Source organism: Anser anser (assembly GCF_964211835.1).
Source record: "Anser anser genome assembly, chromosome: 12".
In the NCBI taxonomy this organism is placed as follows: domain Eukaryota; kingdom Metazoa; phylum Chordata; class Aves; order Anseriformes; family Anatidae; genus Anser; species Anser anser.
This window is the reverse complement of record NC_139733.1, coordinates 20,242,732-20,259,099: the sequence shown is the minus strand read 5'-3', so window position 1 is coordinate 20,259,099 and position 16,368 is coordinate 20,242,732. Positions and strand designations below refer to the sequence as shown.

General features: G+C 41.8%; 1 protein-coding gene across 1 annotated transcript in view; it reads left to right on the top strand.

Moving 5' to 3' along the window:
* Window positions 1-16,368, top strand: part of PDZRN3 (PDZ domain containing ring finger 3) — a 131,937-nt gene that overhangs the window by 36,394 nt on the left and 79,175 nt on the right. The gene's annotated exons all lie outside the window — the stretch shown is intronic.

Below are 16,368 nucleotides of genomic sequence, written 5' to 3'. Positions count from 1 at the left end.
CACAGTTGTGTATGTTCTAACGAAAACCACCAACACTTCCTTGACATCTCAATTATTTTGCTTTCACACAAGATAGGGCTGTTAAAAAATTTAATCATTATTACTAACCCTAACATGTTTTTTCAACTTCTTCTGATTTCCGAGATACAGATTACTTTAGGCAATGCAAAACTTTTTTCCACTGCTGGTATGTCTCCCTTCTTCCTGTATCAGTTTATCTTACAAGTTTCTTTGTAAGGAAAGAATTGCCAGCTACACAACCCTAAAAAAAGAGCCCTTCCAGTCCATCCTCAGACTCTCCATTAGCAGGGAAGCTTTGAACCACTGTGCTGCTCTGCATGAGTAGAGCTCCATTCAGCTTGCCATTCAACTCTGCTTTTCCGCTGCCAGCACTGGGTGACATCTTCTGATGCAAGCTACTGTTTGTAGTTGAGATCTGTATCTTATTTTACTTCAAGGAAGTAGTCAAATTAGCATTTTTTTTGTGCACTGTCTTAGTCAAATTCATAGGTATGTCCTAGTTCCTTGCACTTCCCTTAGGCTAGACACCATACATGTAATCTAGTCAAAGCTCCTCCTGAGTTTGCATTGGTCTGTGATAGGACGAAGAGATTTTTAGCCATTTTAAAGAGATTTAGAACTGAGATATATGCACCTCCAGGTGACACAAGCAATCTACTAGACGTGGAAAGTTAGCCCAGAGCTCTTAAGTCTTGTGCCAGCATGGCAAGCTTAGGAACAGTTATTTGTAACGTAGCTTGTTCCAAAAATATCATTGTCTTTCCACCTTTTCAGTGAAATAGTTGAATTAATACTATTTTACAGTAAAAAGAATATTTCCCAAAGTCTTTATTACTGCTTTTCCACTCACCTAAGAACTTCTGTAACGAGTTATTTCTAAGATACTGTTCCATGTTTCCTGACCTACACAGCTTCATAGTCCTACTGTTACTACACGATTTCATTACATGGTCACCGACCGTATTCTAGTGGTTGAAGAACTGCCATTGGAACATAGCAAAGCACAGACAGCTCTGGCTGAACGAAAGGCATGAATATAGAAGCAGCACTGATGTTGTTATTAATGATAAAGAAATGATATTTAAGACACTTGATTGGTATAGCAAGCCTTATTTTCCTCTTTGTTCAAAGATCTAACAATGCTTGTGCCTGCTCATGGTAGCTTAGTAACTCAGTGAGGATTCTAAAAATGCAGGCAATGTTTCCAACTGTTTGTCATTCAAGTTTCAAAACGGCTTTACTGAACAATACATAGAATAGAAACTAACACAGCCATTCAGAGGCAAACCCAGTGTGAGGCAATATTTTACTATGGAAAGCAATAAACCTCTTGAAATATTGACTAAGAAACAGGATGAATAATACTGATACAGAGAGGATCATTGGTACAGAGTTAAAAATACTGAGATTCACTGCTAAATTATGCTTATACATGCAACATGGTTTTACTTTTCTTCCCTCTAACTAATAGTTTCATATTCAAACCACTGAAGAGTTTTCATAGGTGATCATTTTAAACATTCCTAAGCAGAGGCATGCTACCCATTGTTACAGAGCAGAAAATCCCCCTTATATGTTAATATCACTAGTAAGAATGAAAAGCTGACTTCAACAAGTCTTTGCTGTCGTAGAACAGTATACAGCACTGGAACACATATACACCTCATTAACAGACCACACTCTGTTTTAATTTAGACACATGTAAATATCACTGGAGTAGTTCCAGATTCATATTGGTGTAATTGATAGCAAATTTGGAGAGAATATACACACACACAATAAGCTTTCCTCATACTACTGTATACAAGGTTTTTAAAATAGAAAAGCTCCTTTAAAAAATAAAAAATTGCATTTTGGATTACAGATTTCTGTCAGAATACTCTTGCTTATTTGATCCTGATGTTTAGTAACTTTTAAAATTCCAAATAATTGATTCTTCCTTGATAATAAGGGTTCAGCTTCATGTTTCTGGACTGTTTTTCATGACATTTTGTACCTTGTCTTGGAAAGTACTGTGTGAGAAGGCCAGCAGCAAGTAATTACAGTTTATTGTATTTCAGAATGAATCATGGCATAAGCTGGATATTTGGCTGGTATCTTTAACTCTCTATGCAATTATATTAATGTCTTGCATATGTAAAGAACTCTTTCCATCAGAACATTTCAGCGGTTTGTAAAGGTGGGTGAGTGCTGTTGCCTGGGATTTTACAGATTGAGATCTATAGGTGCAGAGAGGCTACATATGTGCGAGAAGACAGCACTAGAAGCCATTTTCTTGGACCTTATTTCCATACACCAACCACCGGATTCTGCTGTCTCCATATAGATTTAAAGGATTACACATAGAATAAGTCCATTTCATAAAATGCATTTACATTGCACTTTTGGGTTTTTTTTTTTTGCTATGTTCAGAAATAAGTGACAATGTAGTGACATGGAAACCACAATAAAGATTCTTGTGCGTTCAGACTAGGCTGTGCTACCTAGATACTCCAGGGAATATTTGGCAATGCTGTCAGTAATCCACAAAATAGTTCATCTAGAAGTCAGTGACAAGGGCCACGTAATGTTTCCCCTCATTCAAATGGAAGAGGGGAAGAGAATGCGTTTAGCAGTTTCCAAGGGGCAACTGGTAGCGTGGAACCTCACAGAAGTGCCTTCAGCAAGTTATCACTCATCCTTCCACAGCAATCTGGCAACTTGAGTGGCCCCCTGAAACTGTGGGCAGCTGGGCACAAGTAAGAGCAAACCTGAATTGCTCCACGGATCTCAGTCTTCTCAACCAAAGAATACGAAAAGACATGTTTAGCCTCCACCTCTAGGAGGTCTTCAATCTCTTAGACATAAGAATCAACATCTACTAAAGACTTTGACAAGACTCAACTGTAGACCCTGAACTAGGTCAAAACAAGCAAGCCTCTTCACCCCCCCCCCAAAATGCAACCTTTCCCAAGTCAGTTTTATGCCTATTGTTTGCCTTCCTTAACAGAGATGTTCACTGGGGTGCAACTACCCTAACAGGCAAAGAGCCCAAACCTAGAGATCTAACCAGTGACAACAATTCTTAACCTACTACACATAAAAGGTAACTGTAATAGCAATATAAAAGTCTATTAAAAACAAAAATATTAGTGATAAAGCAGGCCAGTGATGGCAACATGTCCTACCAGCAGTCCAGTGATCACCAGACAAAGCCAAGAGAGCAAGCGAGGTCCATGGTCAAGTCAGGAAACAAGTTGGGGACTGGTACCCCTCCAGTATGGCTCAAGAAGGGCCAGGGTCCCCAGGGCTGAGCTTAAGAGGGCTTCTGGGCCCATGGGTGGGGTGGGTGGAGGCCCCAGCTGAGGCTGGTCAGGGCCGTCAAGGCCTCTGGGCATCCTAGGCTTCTCACTGTTTCTCCCAGAGCAGGACAAAGATCTCCTCTTGTTGTTTAGTTGGGATAACTTCACAGTCCCCAAGCCATATTCAGCTCTCGCAGGTCTTGCAGTAAAAATCTGGAGTGAATTTGTTGCAGTTGTAATACCCTTGAAGTGCCACATGTTTTGTGCACTCTCAAGAAGCTGCACAGCTTTACTTCCCTAGTTCTCCCTCTTCTTAAGCACTCCTTGAAGGTGGCAATCTTTCTGAAAGGGACCTGTGCCATCGGCGGTGTCACAGCCCGTGCAGTTTCCATGTCACCAGGAGATGGGCAGTTCCTCCTCAGAAATGGAGGACAGCACCAGCAGGGTGGCTGCAGGGCACCCCAGCACCATGAAAGTTCACACACCACCTGGATTGCCCTACAACAGCCAGCGTAATGAAATATTATTTGGAAAACATCTAAGGCCTAGCTCAGCTGCCTGGGCTCACAGGCCTGCAGCTCTCTCCCCATTTCACTGACAGTATGTGGCAAAAGCACATCCAATGTGATTGCTTATAACAGTTCCACAAGTTTTGCTTTTTAAGTTGACTCCTGCCACCGTATATTCCCTCTTACAATAGACCCAGACTTCACGTGCAGCTTGAGCAAAGGTTCCTCCTTGTCTGAGAAAAGCGTGGGGGAAAAGCCTGGTGTTGACCCGTGCCAGTTTGTGCTGATTCAGATGTGCTCCGTGCATTTCTCTTTGCCTGCCTGGAAGGGCTATTAGCCCTGCTTTCCTCTTAAAAGGGTGATAAAGTGGAGCTTTGTTTGCCCCAGTTCCATGTACCAGTTTGTAGAAGTTGCTGACTTGTCCTTAATAAAGTAATATGCAACAATATATACCCTAACGAAGCTTACTTTCTGAAGTTGGACTAATAAATATAACCAGAAGAGAAAATATATAGAAATTCTGGAGGGTTGTTGTTGTTTTTCCCTCCCTTGCTGTAAGCTCCTTGGTGAAGCTCTAAAATCCAGTGGCCGCAGTGACCACGTTTGTGCTCACACGTGCGCGTTCACCTCCGCTGGTAGCTCGCGGCTCTGCCCGTTCCCATTTACCCGTCCCTTAGCGCAGTTCTCCTGCCAGCCCAGGCCTGGCTTGTGCTGCCTGTATGAATGATCCCACTGATTTCAGACCGGACGAGGGCAGGCAGCAGAATGGGTGCCTTGTCGCGGACCTGCACAAGCGTGCGGTTGCCGGCAGCGTGGGCCCGCTCCCCGCTTCTCGCTTTCTTCCCCTTCCCCTTCCCCCTGCCCGAGGCGGCCGTCTCTCGACGTGCTCGACGGCTGTAATCGGAGCTCCTCGCTGCTCGCTGCGCTGGACTTTGTTTTTCTTGGCACGCCGCTCGCTGAGACACTTTAAAACAGAAAGCAAGTCAAAGCACTCTTGGCTTACTTCCTCGCCTCTTCTCCCCCTTTCCTTTCTTGAAACAGTTTATGAATAAAATGGCAATACTCTCTCCTAAAAGCGTTCAGCTACAATGCTGAGATCGGAGTTGCGAAGTACTCTTTTCAGCGCTCAAAAGTGGCAGATGTTTGCAACAGGCACAGCGGGATAAACCCATCCAGGATTCCTGCGTGGGGACGTGAAGGTGCAGGCTCGATTTTTGGTGGAAATATGAATCCCTGTAGATCACTTGCTGCATATTTTCATGACATTTAAACATAACCAGATACAATTAATATTTGAGAAGTGGGGAGCTATTCTAAGCAATGGGATCTGAAAGTGCTGTGTTCAACTGAGGACTTATTCACCATTCACTTAGAAATGTGCTGAAAACAGTCTGTAGGAAATTAACTAAAATAACATTTTTCCCAAGTGGAATATTTTAATTTATGCTCATATGAAATGCAAAGAAAACACGTGTATCTGTAAAGTATTCTTGTAAGCATAAAACAAATGCTCCTTCCTGCGCTTCTTCCTCGGTACGGCCGATGCTTCTAGAAAATGTGCAGGAATTTTAATCTCTCGTAACTCTGTAGCACAGCGCTCGAGTCTATATGGGGGATGGAAAATTTACATGTACCTGGAAGCAGACATAAATCACAGTCAGCCCGAGCACTTTGCAGGCTCCACAGACCCCTCCAGCCAGCCAGCCACACATTTCAGCTCATTCCAGACATTTTGAAGACCAGAATATCTGCTGCATTTTTTTACACAGCAGCCCTGCACCTTTTGCATTCACACAGCGCCCAGGGAGTTGAAGTGCTGGACTGTGTCAGCTGGCATAGTTGTGATTCAGCCTAGTCCTCCTTGAGCAGTTTAAAAATGGGCTGTCTTGCTCTAATGCATTCTTCTATTCTTTTGTTTCAAAGCTACTAGCTTACCCACTTTTTAAAGTATTTTGTTATGTAGATAGTAAGAATACTTTCCTGGCTAGTTCTTTTGAAGAGATTCTTCTGCTGGAAAAATATGCAACAGCTGATGATCATTTCCATGTAAAGCAGATACAGTTGCTATTCCAGAGCACAGTGAATAGTGAGCAATAATGTTCTTCCATTTTTTTTGTAAGTTTGTATTAAAGAACAGAAATAAAATTAAATTGTATAATACACCTTGAAGACTGTAAGCTTTTCTTGTTGCAGCTGTGATGCCAAGAAAATTCAATAGCCGAGGACCTAGATAGATTTTCCATCATTTAGATTCACAGGCAGAGATTTACACAGCCCTGACAAGTAAGGTAGCCAAGAGCGTGGCTGTGTTGGTCTGGCACACTAAGCTGGTCTCTTGCTGGAAGCGGTTAGGCTAGGCTTCACGGCACAGCTCAGGCCGGCTTACTTCTGTTGACAGGTAATTTCAGTCACTGAGGTAATAAATTGGATTATGAGCAGACAGAACCAGAATCCAGGAGACAGAGCAGCCTGAGGACGTGGTGCTGCTGAGCTTGTAGCCCTTGCCGCAGGTGAACCCAGCCCCTGCTGAGCAGCAGAGCCCTGGTAGCAGGGACGGGCGAGGGATGGAGGTGGGGACACCGATGTCCCTCTCCAGAGCAGGCGTGTAAAATGGGCAGCTGCTGCTGCTGAATCTCTTTAGGACCAGTACAGTTAGGAACAGTCAAAATGTTAGAAAACGCTATGTTTGGTAAGAAGATAGTGACTTTTAAGTCTAAAGCACCCATACAAACTGGTATGGGTGGTATTGCAAAATAGCCTATCATTTGTATAGCTTGAAATCAATATAGTGTTAATAAATGTAAACATTTGCCTTTTATTAGTTAGAAAATAATTTTAATGGCTTGTGCCTCTGCTTAATTTAATGAAACTGTTTTACATCTCTGGTATGTGTGCTTAGTGGATGGTACTTATTAAAGAAGTAAGTGTATGCCAATGGATGGTAGTTATTAAAAAATCAGTGTGTGCCAAAAGCTGTCAGACTAGCTTACTGTTGAATAAGGGGTGGCATAAACATTTGTGTTTAACAAACAGAAGAGAATTAAGGCAAAAGCAATAACGTTAAGACTACCACACAATGTATGTTTCCTGTATAAAATTGGTCTTCAGGAATATAATATTGACTGTTTAAGGACACATTTTCTTCTAGAGTCTCTCCTAAGAATGCAAGATTGTACTGCCTAGGAGCAGCACTCTCGTACGTAATACTACGGAGTTAATCTCATTAACAAGGGTAGCATGCAATGTATGATGTGTGCACATATGTGTTCTAGCATGCACTGGTGTGCCAGAAAGCATTTTAGCTGCATGAACTGAGACACCTTCCATCAGTGAAATCCTGCCAGTGGCTGCAAAATGTAGTCAGGACAACAGTTCAAAATGAATCCCCGATGAAAAGGAGTATTTTGAGCTATCTCCTACGCCGGTATTTCTCCTGCAACTGTGTTGTCTTCTTTTGCACAAACCTTTTTCTGCTCCTCTGAAATTCTCAGCAGCTTCTCCTCCTGCTATTGCTAGTGCCGCGCTGTGAGTTACACCATCTTCTGTAGCTAAAAGGAGGGAACCACTCACTTCCAGATGTGAAGATAGAGTACCTCTGGCTCAGAATATTATCGAATACCATGATGACAACTCATTTTATGGATCCGATTGCCGTAGGAAGACGCAGATGTGAAACAGGAATCTGACTGCTTTGTATGATCCTGGCTACTTAACAGAGACGTGGGAGAGCTTGTAGGGGAATGAGACACAGGAGAATACAATTCTGTACAAAAAACTGGAGGAGGGTCACACCCTGCACTGTCCTTTTGCCAATTTAGAAGACAATTACAGAGAAGAGGCTTTGCTCAAGCCACACACATTGAAAAAAGTGGAATTAGAGGGAAGTGATTAAGAGAAGGGTTAAGAGGGGGAAGATGTAAAATCCAGTCTCCTGGGCTTTATTTAGAAATGTCTGGCAAGCAAGACTTCCATAACAAGTCAAAAAGCACATTTGCATTTTGAAGCCATGACAAAATACATGTTATGCTCAGTAATGTTACACTTCTGCAGTTACAATTGGTTTTAATTAAGTTTATATGTTACATATATACATACAGATGCCCAAACGGATGGCTCTGAGTTAACTGTTTATTGCCTGACTTCCAGGAGGGCCACAAAGAAACGACATTATGGCATTGGATATTTTACCACTGAAACTTTGGTAACCACATTTTGGCCTCTCCCTTCGTTTTGTCTCAGGACAATCTTACATTGTGTACTGCACTGCATATGAGCCAAGGAAAATCATTTCAGAAGAATGGAAACTATCCTTCATCTTAGGTTAATGAGAGACAATAAAAATTGCAGATCCTATAACATTTTTTCAGACCACTGGATAAAATGAGATCAGTGAAAGTTAGCAGAATTTATTAGACAGCCAAAGGTAAAAAAAAAGGATGGAGAATTAACAAGTGCTTAACTTTCACTGAAGTAGTCGTGTATCTTGTGAATCCAAAAGAATAGCTACTTCAGCAGCTATAAATATCCAATGATAGTTTTATGTATTCATTTATCTTTCAGATATTTCCACATTTGCCTTGCCCGTTTCCTTTCTCCACGTAGGCTGAGTGTCCTGTAACACTTCCCTCCTCCTTGGAGGGTCTGAAGAAGAAGGACCGATTCTGTAGGTGCTCCTTTCTTGAGGGGCATTGCCTATGAGGGGTCCATTCCTGCGTGCAAAGCTTTGAGGCTTTATGAGGCCCAGTAGTTCTGATGCCTTCCCTTGGTTATATAGCAAAGTAGCAGTGACCATTTACTATTAAGTTTTCTCAGCATTTTTTCGACACCGATAAAGCAGCCACAGAAATGGAAATAACTGGTTTGTGGGAATAACTTTACGCTGTTGTTTGGTGGGTGCCTGTACGGACAGGGGATGTGGGGACACCCTACTGCAGGTGTCCTGCACCAGAAGGCCAGCAGGCCGCGAGGCCTTGCCGTCACCCCTAGCGATGTGGCCTCCTGGGATATAGGAACAGAAAAGGAAAAGAGTAGTTACTAAAGAGTTGCTGAAAAGACCTTCACTTTCTAAAACAGGAAATTAAGCTAAATACTTCAAAATGGAAACCTTAAAATACAGTCAAAGTAAGTGAAAAAATGTCTTCGAGTTAAAGTGAGCTACTTTGGCATAGGCCTCTGAGCATTAATTTCTGCCAGCAATACTTAGAAAAAATATAAGCCTAATTAGGACAGAAGGACTGATGTGGGTATTGGCCTTACTTTTATAAATCCTTCAATGTTGCTCCATTTAACCCTGCCAATGAATCTTTTTCTTTGATCTTACACTAACAGGATTAAAATCAACTTGTTAAAATTGAATCCTGAGGTCATAGTGAAGATTCACTGAGGCAGAACTTTGTTAGTTACTGTTTTCTTTTAGCAAAACGAAAAAGCTTGTCTGTGGATTTTCTTATCCCAGCAAAGTTTTTGTCTGGAGTTCTTTAATTACAATGCTTGATACTACTAATAATTGTACAGTCAGATATTTCTTAGTTATAACTAGAAGCTATTTGTTATCCATCATCCCTCCTGTCTGGGACTAGAAGGGCTATGTTCTGTCACGGCATCTTTGTGTTCGGGAGGACTGACAGCTCCTATGGCATCTTCTCTGGGGCTCCTACGCTGTTCTTAATGGAAATAATTGGAAGTTTAGGAATAAATCCTCACAATCTTGATACTTCCTTGCATTGCATGTATACTGGAAAGGTAAAGCTAAATTGCTTAACAGAGTTAATCCAGAAGCAAGTTGTCTGCATGGCGAAAACACGTGGAAGTGACACCTGAGATCATCTAGCAGGTGGGATCAGCTTTCTGTCCTTTGCCCCGTTCCTGTGCTGTACATACTGTTACTGGCAATCTCATAGAATTACTGGGAGTCTTACCCCAATTTTGTAAAGTGCAGTAAGTTGTTAGGCACTATATCATTTGATTCCAACATCTATGCAGAAATTTTATGTTTGAAGTGTTGGCAGCAATCTTGAGGTTACTCACATTAATAACTCTATAACAACGTTTACTGCTACAGAATTTAATAGGGAAATTAAGCATAGTAGTGGTTTCATTATTTAGTAGTGGCCTTACGTAACAATTTTATTTTTATTAGCAGGGGTGTTATATTGTAAAAATTGCCTATGTTATGAACTACAAAACTACGCTATAAACCTTAGTAAAGAGGCCAGTCAACCACGTGCAACTGCTGCATTCCAGAATCAACATACTAACTTAGTCTCATGTCTAACATCATTTAGTATACAGCTAATGCAAGTAAGTCATGAGAGACATAAAGGGTACATATTTATGTAGAAAACATGAACCCTATTCCTTTACAACAAGTAGTCATGGAATATATGTGCACAGAAGTAATGGTAAATGAGTAAAGCACAGCCATGAGATTAATTCATAGCGATTAATTCATATGGATGAAATAATATAATTGTTCAGCACTGTGTTAGGAAAATGCTGAAGAAATTTCATTTGTGTCATTTGTGGGAAAGCCTTGAAAAGCTGTCATCATGTCATCAGTTTGCTGGAAAAAAATATGGTCAGTTTACAAAATTATGGGTTCGGTTTTTAGTTGTTGTAAATCTTTGCTTTTTCTGTCCAGTGGAAAAGGAGCAGTCAAACCAGAAGATCTGTCCTAATCTTTCTTTTGCTTTGGCTTCCTCTTTTCCTTTTTGTCATAACGAAATTAAAAGAGATTTCTCATTTCTCACATTACTTAGTTTAATTTGTTTGAAAGCTGCTTGAGTGTTTACTTTCTTATTCCAATAAAGGATCTGTGGAGTTATGGGTACTGTTTATTTGCCTAGTCAATTGGCTAGTTTTTTGATCTGCTTTACTATTATATGCTAAATTCCTCTGAAGTCATATAATATTTACTTGTGGCCTTGCTTGGGTGCAAAAGAAAATATAAATTCACATTTGTGACTTATTGGAGACTAATCAAATCCCATAAACAATTCTGAGCAGGCTAGATTGGCTTCCCATATGATTTTGTTAGAAGAACTGATTACAGACTTAAGTAGGAAAAGTAGCATTAGTTTACCTTCTAATTGCATTAATGTGTTCTGCATACCTTCAAAACTCTTCATTACTGGTTATTTATACCAATAGTATAAATATTAGTGAATATATTAGTGGAGTACAAAGCGATAAAAGCTATTGACTGGTAATGAGAAAATTCCCTTAGAACTAGAAAATACGCTATCTCTAATCAGCACAAGTTATAAATAGTTCAAGTTGCACTTTGAAGAAGAAAAAAGATGCTAGTGTAGAAAATGAGAAGTGTGTTTCATCAAAAAATATTTACATTGTGAAAGACATTTTCTACTTCAAGTTGTAAAAAAACATGCTGTCATCTTTTCACACTTTCAAAATAATGGCCAATGTGTTGGTAAGAAGTTGGCTTATTTCTCTGGACCACGTACAAATATGTATGAATAAGCAAGCTGTAAAACTTCCAAGCTCACATCAAAATACCAGTAACAGTTTAGGGCAGAGATTCCAAGTGACTTTCCAATACCCGCGTGTCCCTGAGACAGCCATTCATTCCAGTGCAGAAAAGCACAGCAACATTCAGAAGTTACGCGCTCACGTCTTGGAAAGGGCATTGGGATTAAAACAGCAGCACATCTAAGTGTTCTGCTAAACCCATAAGAAAGTGTGTGCCCCAAAATTTCATACAGTATCCCTGAAGAGCAACCCTGAACCTGCAGTTTTGATCAGTGGAAGTGCTTTCGCTATGAATCTTAAAATGTTGTAAAGCATGAACTTAAAAGTATAACTGAAAGCATAAACTACCAGAATAAAACATATTAAGCAGTTTTGTGATGAGGATAATTGCAGGTTGTATCCCTTCAAAATGCATGTTTTTCTGATATTCTGTATCCGATCTGACTGAAGACCCCCACAATAAAGAGAAAGACTGTGCAAGAAACCACAGATGGAAAGTGTAGAGCCCATTATCTTGAAGTTTATTAAGAACATAATTACACCTTTTGATTTGTATTACTTAATTTACTCTGTACGCTATCCCACTGATTGAAGTAATCAGGATGCAGAGAGAGGATTACAAAGAATGGAAAGTTCAGGAACATGTTTTTCCTGCAGTTACTTCTAACTCCCAAGTCTAGTAGCAAAAAGTGTTTGGATTAACGGGAGAATTGAAGAATGCGAATAAGGTATTTTAGCTCTTGGTCATCATAAGAAATGGTGACACAAAGAACGTGTTTATCTGTACGGAAAAAAAGATTACCCAAATTACGTTTACAGCAGATCACATGGAATGCAGCTACAGACGAGGGGAGACAGTACACAAAACCTAGTGGTACTTTTTAGATTAGACAGAATATCCCCACAGCTGGGGCCAAATTCTCTTTTAGCTCCCAAAACAGATCTCAAGTGCTGCAAAACTGAGCTCTGCCGCCCCTAATGAAGGTCCTTGCTGTCTAATGAAACCCAGACCCCACTGCGGGCACCCAGCTACCTTTTCCACGCGGTGAGAAGACAGAAGCATCAGGGCATTCTGCAGAGCCTAGCGCTGACGGGCAGGCCACCTTCTGGCACCTCGTGATTTCGGTCTTTAATACATGTGAACGTGACTTCCACTGCTGAGGTCAAAATTATAAACGTCACAGTCAGCATTCGGTTTATAAAAGTTTGAAGGAGAAAGTGTTGTTTCGTGCTGAATATTAGCTTCTTCGTGAAAAGGCAATGATAAAAGTGTCAGATGTTACCCTGTAATATGTTTAGGCATGCCAGCTTTCTGTAGGGAATATGAAAGCTTGACTAAGGAGAAGAAACACTTTGAATATCAGACCGGCCTTTTCTTCCTAGCTTTGTGGTGCTACCCCATCTGTAGAAGAGATACAATCTATATTGTCCTAATGCCTTGTATAATTCTTGTTAAATAATCACTTGAAACTTCTCTGGAAGTCATGAAACTCTTGTGTCCACATTCTTCCTATGTCTATTTTTCCTTCAAATGCATCTTCATTGCTCTTACAGGCTGAAATCGGCAGTTTCCTGTGAACTTCAGGGGGAAAAAAAAAATCAGGCAGTTTTAATCTTCCCTGTATACTTCATGAAAGCAGTCACCGGGCCGTTTGAGGGATTAACTAACAGGAGCTTGAAAGCAGCCACTCGTGTAAGCAGCGTCCCAGGCAGCTTCCAGCAGAGCATGAACGGCCGCGGCCTTCACGGCCGCATCACATGCTGCTTCCTTCGGGCCTTGGTGGAAGGCCCTCGGCATCAGACGGAGCTGAACTCTGACCTTGGCCCTTGCAACCTTGATTATCAGCAAGAGCAGTTTGTTAAGGGTTATTGTGTGCGCGGGTCCGAGTCAGCTGGGCGGTCAGGAATTCCTAAAGCAAACAGCAAGAAGCTGCAGATGTGCTACATATACAGAGGGCTTTCACCTTTAATTCATACACCGCACATTGCACACACAAATTTCTGTAAGAGATGGTTAAACTGTACATGGAAAGGCTCACCAGCTAGGAGAGCTGCGTATACTTTTCTTTATTCCTGTGATCAGGCTGAAATCCCCACGCAGGGCACGCAGCTGGCGGCACTGGCCGGAGTGAGCGGCTGCTCAGCGCTGCTGTATTGTTCAGGCAGAGTTTCACAGGGTTGGCTTACTGACAGGCTGAACTTCGCTTCACGTGCAGAATGGCTAATTTCACCACGGTTGTTCCTTTTTGTGTCTTTTTCCCAAACCTTAATTAACCTTCCCAGCTGCAAAGTGAGAGGATACCAGGAGGCAGAAACCTGAAATACAGGAAAAAAGTCATCCTGCATCGGGTGACAGGCCAGAGCTGACAGCTCTTAAGTATTAGACCCGATCTCGGGGGTTTTTAGGGTTTCCCAGTCGGTTTGAATGTTCGAGCAGGGACACTAATGTGAAGTGAAGTTGTGGGGTGCCAGCCCTCCCGCAGGTCAGCCAGATTAGGTGCCTGCAGTTGGGCATTAGCACATCAGGGAACGCTCAGCTTGCGGCCACCTGTGGAAAGCTCATTTTGAGTGATATGCATAGCAGCAGACCAGAACCAGCACAGCAGTGCTCAACTGTTTGAAAAAAAACAGGCTGTATTCCCCCCAAACCTACCCCATCGCAGTCCTCTGTCTTGCTGCCTTCTCGTGCAGCCTGTTTCCCCCAGCTCCTTCCCTGTTCCTGGACGCCCAGCTCAGATCACCTTTCAGTTACAGACGTCTCCCTGCGTGCCACGTACCCCAGGCTATGCTGCTGCCCTGTGCTTTTAGCTGGGCTGCTTCGTTCTTGTGCCCTCAGCCACTTTGTCACCTGTCTGCAGTGCATAAGCGAGGAGCTGCGAGCTCCTGGCCGCAGCAGCCCTGGGCACTGGGGACGTGCCAAGCACAGCTGGAGCCTCTGCCCCCAAAGAGAGAGTCCTAAAACTTATGGAAAACAGCATATTTTCCCCTGCATTCCTTCTCAGAAACATCTCAGAGATCTCTTTTTTTTTTTTTCTTGAAAATTTCTCCTCAAAATCAAACGTGAAGCAGAGACCCTGCGTGGTAATTTCAATTTACTGGATTAAACTGGAAAAGTACAATTAATCGTAAAATGATCTGAAAAGGTGTCAAGGATAACTAACTGCAGATATCTTTACCAATCCCACCTAAAATATGTAAAGTACAAAAGGGCGGTGTGAAATATTGTTTTCGAAAGCTCCCTAATTCATGTTGTGTATGTAGGAAGGGTGGAAACTCTGCTCGGTAATGCACATCCTGCAGCCAGGCATCGGACAAAGCACATTTATGTTGAGAAATGTTCCTACAGTCTGTATTTCAGTGATCCAGAAAGTGGTGGGGATGAAGTAAGAGGGATATCAAACCCATTAATTACAGCGGTAAACTGAGACTGGAGGGCGACCAGCAGAGAGATACCCAGACAGAAATGGGATTTGGGATGTGACACAGAAGAGGAAACCCGCAGGCTGGTGCTGAAGCCAAGTGGGAGCGCAGGCAGAAGAGGCAGAATGAGGCCCACCAGAACGTGCCACAGAGCCGAGATGGGCAGTGAGGGGCTGTTCCTGGTGCGGGGCCCTGCCAGAAACTGAGACCCCCACTGGTGATTTCAGTAGCTGGAAAAAACAAATAGATCTGCAATAGATTTTTATGCTTCATTCTGTGTTGTCGTTGTTGTTGTTTTTAATTTGATACTGACAATTTTCACTTATGAGCTGATGAACCGAGGACTTTCATTTAGCAGGACAGGTTTCTTTAAATAATCTACTTAGGACAGAAATGCATATTTTGGCATGAAAAACTATTTCTGTTCCCCGGCGTCTCTGGAACACCACAGACTTGAAAGCAAAAGTTTTTTGTTGCATAAGCAAAAAAAATGTGCATGTCAAAGCTGAATTTTCTTGATTGTTTTCCTTGAAAATATCAGCTAAACCTTCCAAGGGAATACATTTTAAAAATCCACATTGGTTGATTAGAAACAAATCAAACCAGATGCACTAACAGCCTTCATATGAAAACTCCCAAGCTAGACTAGATCATACTTTGGAACCAAAATCCTGTAGCAGCTTGAAACCTAAAGACTGAGAAAATAAGTTCTGTCCTCTTGTCTGTAAGCATTACCCTTGAAAAAACTCACGGATTTCGTGGAGTATGCTGCCCATCCTAGGTGTGTTCTGGCACGTGTGGGCGACAGAAGTGAACTCTGGACGTGTTTCCAGCTTTAAGACCAGTGGGTCCGTCATGTGCCGCCCTTCCCTAGTTATGGTATTTACTGACAAACCAGTCTCTTAATTCTCGGAGAAAGTCATTCCGGATTTCCAGAGCTATATGTGCAGTGCATTTGCTCAGATGTATAAAGTTACTCCCATGTGAAAGTACCCCCAAGGTCAGGACCTATGTTGTCTCCAAGTAGCAAATAAGAGCTGCATGTTAATAGTGCAACTGCCTTCATGAGTTCATGTTAGAGCATTTGATAGCGCAGCACGAGAAGAGGAATGCCATTTCGGCAGGGAATCTGTAATGAATGAGACAGATAATGAGCAGGAATCACGGTAACAGCTGTAAGTTTCGTATGTGGAATCATTTGCTGAACCGCCTTATTAGTCTTACTCTGCCAAAGAATTTTTGATAAATACTGTCACTGAAATGGTTTGTTAGGTACTTTATTTATTAATGCTGGACTGTCAAGGTAATGCAGTGTGTGAGATCCCACCTAAATCATACCTGTTTAAATCTGTCCAGGAGAACACACTTGAGCACATAAATACATTGAGCAGGTCCTCGATTATACTGATTTACACCAGCAGAGGAATCATTTTCCTTTCTGACAAATAACACCTGTAAATACTGAACAGAAGCTGAAGCATTTAGCATTTGAATATTTGAGAGAATTTCTTGAAGAAACCAAAGAATTAAAAGGAAAATTCTTCATTATTCAGGGTGCTTTTGCCAAACTTGGTACCCATTGGAGTCCAAGGAAAAGCTCCTATGAACATCAGTTTAGATCCACGCAGCAGTTAGCAAAAGCTTTCAAG